We start from the raw sequence: 6,507 nt of genomic DNA, 5'->3' as shown, positions 1-6,507 counted from the left end.
ATAGGATTAGATTTAGGTCTTTATATGAAACTCTAATATTGTACCAATATAAATAGGCCATCCAGTTACTCGAAAAGATGATCAATCTCATATATATAATTTCTTGTAATTTATAATTTTTTTGTATTTTTTTGTAGCTTTCCTTTACATTCTAGCTTTTTTATTTTTTTTTCCTTTTTTTTCTTTTACTACTTTTTACCTAGCAAACGCTTGGAACAATATAACTTGCTTGGGGATCAAAACATTTGACACCCACACTCCATTTGATTTATAAGACTACTACATGCATTTACTAAGGATTAAGTATTAGTATATATTCTCTATAACCAATCAGTTGGTTACGCGTGACATTCTTTGTTCATGTAAAAGTATATTTATTATTGATAAAGGTTTTTTTAACCTTAATATTCATTTATGTTTGATTAATGAATATATAATAAAGATAAAACCATTGGAAAAATAATACTTTACAAAGGAAATTATAAAGTGGTTATAATTATAATAGTTTTCGTTTATAATTTTCAGTGTTGAAATAACTTAGTTTTTCGTTGATGATTTTCAGTGTCGTAATGACTTAGTTTTTTGTTGATGATTTTCAATAAAGTTGGAATGGTTGTCTTATTATAACATTATTACCATGCAAAGGCTTGAATAAAATACACAAATATAAAAGATATTTGTATATATATGTGTGTGCATATACGTATATGGAAATAATCTTTGACGATGCCTAGAGATAAAATATATTGAGTAATGGTCTCTTTATGGATTAAGAGGTGCCACAAGAATCAGATCGTTGACCAGGCAATGACATACTAAGAGGGGAGCAGGTAGGTGATTTCCACATTCATCTAATTTTGTTAAATCCTTGAGGTACTTTTATAAAGTATTGTTATTCGACTTTTGTTACTTGATTAACCATGAATTATAAAGAATATTGAGATTAGCGTTGTCTAATGGTATCCATGTTGGATAACCGGGAATGAGTGATAAGATTGGTTTTGGCTAATGGTATCCATGTTAGATAGCTAGGAATGAGTGATAAGATTGGCTTTGGCTAATAACATCCATGTTGGATAGCCGAGAATAGATGTTAATGATTAGCTTTGGCTAATGATATCCATATTGGATAGTTAGGAATAAATGATAAGATTAACTTTGACTAATGGTATTTATGCCAGATAGCCGAGAATAAATGTTAAAGATTAGTTTTGGCTAATGGCATTCATGCAGATAACTAGGGAAAATGTTCAAAATTAGTCTCGGTTAATGATAATCATGTTTGATAGCCAAGAATAAATGAATACTTTGGTTGGCCATAAGGAATTGGGACTCAATCATTAAGTTAAGATACCGACCATAGGTATTTGGGTAATTATTGATTAATAGTCAACCGCAAGAGCGGAGATCATAAAGATGTTGGGAATACATGTTTGACATAGATTGGGTGGAAAAGATTTACTTGTTGAACAAGTTAATAGACCTTTAATGGGTGATTAAAAAGGGTCTCAAAGCAGAGACCTTAATGCTCACGACTACTTATTGATGCTAGTGTAAGAAACACCATTAGAGGCCTATACCTTGTAAAAAAGGGTTGGCTAAAGGATTTAGGACCACGAGCTTAATATAGAATCCTAGAGTTATGTGGATAACTCGTAATTTAAACAGAAGAATGAACATATTGAGGTGAGATGTTACTACTAATAGATTGTAGAGAAATGTGTATGGTAAATAAAAATAAAACTACATTGAGAAACTAAAAGGTTTGCAAGCACCATGTGTATATGTAAAAAGATGCTATTGTTGTATATTAACCGTTTAATATTGTACTATAAAATATAACTATTATGCTTATCGCATAGTATATTTTATTTTTGACAAGTTCATCATGTGCTCCATGAAACTAGATGACTTGACATGATGTTTAGTTGTAGGATTTCCTAAATGTTTTCACCTAGTTATAGGATTTCCATGTTTATGTTATTTTGATAACCTTGAAGGGTTATACTAAATAAATCATAGAGCTATTACGGTTTAATATTATGCTTTTTGTTATGAACTATAATTCTCATTAATATTATTTTTCTTTTTTTCAATGGACATTAACCATATACAGTTAATACAAAAATTTATGGTTTGTTTTTCCATTTTAAGTATAGATGCAAATTTTGATGGTTTACTCTTTAAAGATCATTTTTGTTTTTATGGAAATTTATTGAAAGATGTATTTGCGTTATTTGGATTGAAAATATTATGAACAATTATGGATTAAGTTTTGGGTAGACATGAGTCACCCAAGTTCGTGAAAAAAGAATCATGATATTATAAGGGGTTCCCCGAGTTTTAATGTATGACCACCTATTATTTATATGGGGGTGATACAATCTATATGTCTTTTGAATAATCCACTTTATGTCTTAATTTATTTACATACAAATAAACTTCTTTTACAACATCCTATTTCATAAGACACCTGTGAAGTCCTAGTGTGAGTCTCACCTTGGATTTGATGGATGAAAAAACGTACTTGTAAAGCATAAAAGAACATAACACATGACGAGTGTGTCCATATCAATAGATTTCATACAACTCTTGAGTTACACAAATCATTGTTAAATCTTTCAGAAAAACATTAAGACATTGTCATCATTCTAATTAAATTTATTGTCTTTATCAAGGGTAAACTACCCTTTCCTTTGTTATGCACATAAGGTTATTACCATCATAAACCTTAATATCTGATTCACTTTTTGTTCAATGATTCATTTTAGTTAAACATGTCTCGTTACTTTAAGTCAACCATATACATTTTATAATTCCAATATTCATGGGATGTACTTTACCCTAACCATTAATCTTTTATGATAATTATAGTTCATGATTTAATTCAATTAGAAATCCCTTAATTCCACACTATATTGTAACTCATGATTTAATAAAGTTTCAGATTCATTGATCCTATGTAATACTCTTAACTCTTGATTTGATTTGATCTTTGGATTTATTACTACCTTTCCTTATTCAACCCTTAACTCGAACTTTGATTCATCAATATCAGTTTTCAATCCCAGTAACTATTATAAAATCCCACATATATGTTCCACCATCATGGTTAAATTAAATTTTACAAATTAGTCCTTACATTTTTTTTAAAATTGTTGTTGTTGTTGTTGTCCGTTTAACTCTCACATATTAAATTTCACTATTATAGTCCATTTAATTCTCGCATAATAAATTCCATTGTTGCAGTTCATTTAATTCCCACGTATTAAATCCCTACATATTTAATTTTTCTACCACATAATTTGCATAATACTGTTTTATATCTTATAAGCATAATTTATATATATTAATTCCCCTTGTAGGCAGCATTTAAATAAAATGATTTAAGCCTCCATGTAAATGGTTGACTATTCATATATTTGTATCTATAGTCTACATCTAAATGGTTGGGCATGATACCCATGAATCATATTAGTCTCCTTCCAAATGAGCAACTAATTCACATATCTATATCCATAGTCTCTGTCCAAAAAGCTTATTATGATACCCATCAATAACATTAGTCTTTGTCCAAATGACCGATAAATTCACTTATAATTTATCAGTATCTATCGTTGAAGCTGGTTTGTCTTATTTTATCACAATTTATAAATTGACTATCGTTATTACACTCATTTGAAATTATATATTGGTCATCACCATTATCTATTAGTTCTGTCATTGCGGTAATTTATAATTATATACTAGTTACCGCTATTGTGGTAAAACACAATTATCTATTAGTTTCGTCATTGCGGTCATTCACAATTTACATAATACTTTTTTGCCTCATGGGCATAAATTCTCATGCTTAACAATTATATACAATACAAATTAATTTCATTAAAATATAACATTACGAGAGGAATTTAAAAAATTAAAAAGGCAAGGGGACGACCCTTACCTTAGGCTCCTATTTTACATGCTCTAGAGAAGTTGACTCCCACTCTGAATACTTCTCCTACAACTCCCAAACAATAAATTAATATTCGTTTGGTCAAATACATCCCATTATTTGCTTAACAGCAAAATTTGAAAGTTCATATTACTAATTTCACATCCAATAAACAATTTATTATCTCTATACATCTTAAAATCCCAAATTAATATCTCCACATTTCAACCAACAATTAATATCAAAATCCATAAGTTACTATTCATGTCAACAATTAAAATCCTCAATTGGGACCTTTACTTTTAAAATTTTAAATCTTATGTTTAATAATCACAACCCAATAATAAATATTGAACTTATCAATTTAAGTTTTCACATGAAATTTTCCACACTACTACAATTTATTTTAATTTCTATTTCCCACGTTAAGTCAAGATAACTTACTAACCATTTTATCACATAATTCAAGTATACTTAGCTACCCTAAGTATACTTTTAATGAACAACCTTAAACATCCAAAACCAATCTCGCATAATTTTATCATCACTAAATATTAGTTATCACATAATTTTATCAATTCTTCAATAACCTAGAACCATACATGTGGTCGGCCTAAAAGGGATAAAATTCCTAAAATTGGATTTTCATTTTTTTTAATTGGCTTCCAACAAGTCATATACATCTAATTCTTTTATTACTAATATATCATTCCAACACTAATATATCATTCCAAAACATAAAATCTATAGGTTTTAAATTAATTTACCAACTTCCCAATGAAAATTCTAATTCACTATAACCCTAACAATTAGGAAGAATGCAATCACACCACAAACATAACCCAAATTATAAGCATTCTATTTCACATGAATCATAATCATGATCAAATTGAATTCCATCATCTTACTAATTAAATTTAGACATCACAACATCATTAAACCCTAAAAATCACACCATTTATCAACTTTTCATATTTTTCATCATTCTAAACATGTGAAAATATTAATTAAACTTGAATTAACCTACCTTATAATTTCTTGCAAACAACCCTAAATATTTTCCACGTCATTATAATACCAAAACAATACAATTAATTTATATTTTAATCTTTCCAAAATCTTCAACTAATGGTTCACATATCAAAAACCAATTTATAGTAATGATATTTACATTTAAGCATCCTTACATCATTAAAAAAATCAGACTAACACAATTCTATCCAATTTAGTCATAATCTACAATTTTCAACATTTCAATACATAATACAAAACAATTAAACTCCTATCATTCCTCATTAAAATGTTCAAAACAAATCTCAAGCATTTCTAAACATAATTAGAACATCACAAGCAATCCATTTTAGATGAACTTCCAAATTGCTCTAAACTAACTTTTCAACCAATTTCAAATGAACTCATAATTAGTCATATTTTTAATAATTTATTTATCATGCATGCTACTTTCTATACCAAAACACCATACACAATTCAATTCAACAATTGCTCATAAATTTGAACAAAGTTTTTAACTTTCATGATTATACTTTCAAAATATCTGACTAATATACCATTATCCATTTAATCAAGAAGTCTACTTCATTTTACGCAATTAAATGGTTTGGTTGTATCCAATTTGATTTCATAAGGAGTCTGTTCCCTTTTCTATCTTCTCTTCATTTTTGTACATATATATGGACTTGTTGGTTTACAACATTGTTATTTTTTTATCTTAATATATACTTACATTTTGATTAAAAAAAAAAAGTATACTTCATTCCAATTTCTAAGGCTTCCACATATAACTATAAGCATTCAGAATCATAAAATCACATCAAATTTTATAATTATAATTTTTTCCCAAACACACATACAATATGTAAATCATATATAAAATTCATAACTCTACACCAATTTCCATTCCTTAGACCTTCATTTTAATTTAACACTCCAAATCACACAATTTATACTAAGTTTCCAAATCACACATTCTCTTCACATACATACAACATGTAATACACACACACACACACACACACACAACCAAAAATATCATTCCAATCATAATTTATGATACATACACACTAAATAAACATACAATGTTAGAAAAATAAATTAACCAATTTTTTTCATCTCCCTTATTATTCCTTCATGGCCAACCCTAGGTAGACAATCTACCCATTGATTCATTTCAAATTTCTCTCTTGTTTTATCATGTTTCTATCACTTATCATGCCAATTTAAATAATTCTCCCACTAAACCATACTTTCCTAAATTTTCAAAACTAACAATTTGGTTCTCAAGCTTCCTACTCTTCTTTTTCTCTAATTTCTCCTTAAAAGTCCTCACTTTTACCTGCCTAACCTAAGTCTCCATCAAACATAAATCAAGAAGAAGAATGAGAATGAGAAAAAAAAAAAAAAACTTAAAAATCTCCCCTCTTTTTAGCTAAAACATTGTCAGCTATATAAGAAGAAATAACGAGGGGTTGTTTGCTCTTAATTACAAAAATGTCACCCATCAATTATCTATGTGTTATTTCTGTCAATTCGTAGTCCGTCGGTATTTCTTT

The sequence above is a fragment of the Populus trichocarpa genome, chromosome 5, assembly GCF_000002775.5.
Source record: "Populus trichocarpa isolate Nisqually-1 chromosome 5, P.trichocarpa_v4.1, whole genome shotgun sequence".
NCBI classification, from domain to species: domain Eukaryota; kingdom Viridiplantae; phylum Streptophyta; class Magnoliopsida; order Malpighiales; family Salicaceae; genus Populus; species Populus trichocarpa.
The sequence above is the reverse complement of the archived record's forward strand: the minus strand, read 5'-3'. Positions refer to the sequence as shown.